Below are 1131 nucleotides of genomic sequence, written 5' to 3' on the forward strand. Positions count from 1 at the left end.
ACACACACACACACACACACACACATCTTTATGAAAAAAATTCAGCCTTAATCTTTTAAAATTAACTGTTTGGTTGGTCAGTCAGTCTGTCTGTCTGTCTGTGACAGAGATCCAATGTTTAGGCAAGGCTAGCCTTGAGTTGGTTCTCTTGCCTTCAACTCCTAGGTGCTGAAATCATAAGTGTATGCCACAGCACCCAGCTTAAACGAACTATTAATAATAAAATCATCATCATAGCATACGAGCTGTTCCTCTAATTTAATGTAAACAATGGAAATCCACATTTCATGTGATAAACATGTCTTTAATATTTTTGTACATAACAGAAAATATTCCATATGCAAGACTTAAATTTCGTGAGAGAGAAATTTACACGCAAATATGTTTCTCGAGATTTAACATCTCCCCTCCCTTAATCATCTAGCTGTACATATCCATTGCCATAGCAACTCGCTACCATAACTCCCAGATTCTCATAACCAAACAAAAACAAGTAATTAAGGGGTTCATAACCCTTCACTCAATAGACTTTGAGTAAATCTTATGCAAGCAATTGAAGCCAGCATCAGGACGTTAAAACATAGCAGTACAATATATTTGTAGAATATCATTCTACATGAGTAAGGCAGACAAACTGATGTAATAGCTGAATGTGAGGGCGGTTTATCTGAGTGGTTGTTTAAGAACTTTTATCATATACATTTCTTACTGTTACCCTTTCCATAAACTTCAAGGTTGTCTACATGCATTTTTCATTTCCTTTTGAGTCATTATCTTATCATGAAACGAACATTCAAGAAGTAGGCATACTACACTAACCTGCAAGACACTGGCAAGGTTTAATCTTTTGTTTTGCTGAAACTTCCCTTCACTAACCCTCTATGACCCTGACAGAAAGTATGGTGTGCCATCTCCACATATCTCAGATTTTAATTTCAGAAATCTCTGAACTGAGAAAGCTTGGATGTATATCTATTGTCTTTTAAATCCATTTACATTCTATAAAAAGGCCTCAATGTCCACCTTGAATGAGTGTACCTACCACACAAGACAGCTTACATTTCATAAGGAAGAAAATACACATTAAACCTTTTGTGAACGCAGGTGATAAAAAGAGGTATCGGTCTAGTG

This window comes from Mus pahari, chromosome 3, assembly GCF_900095145.1.
Source record: "Mus pahari chromosome 3, PAHARI_EIJ_v1.1, whole genome shotgun sequence".
Classification (NCBI taxonomy): Eukaryota; Metazoa; Chordata; class Mammalia; order Rodentia; family Muridae; genus Mus; species Mus pahari.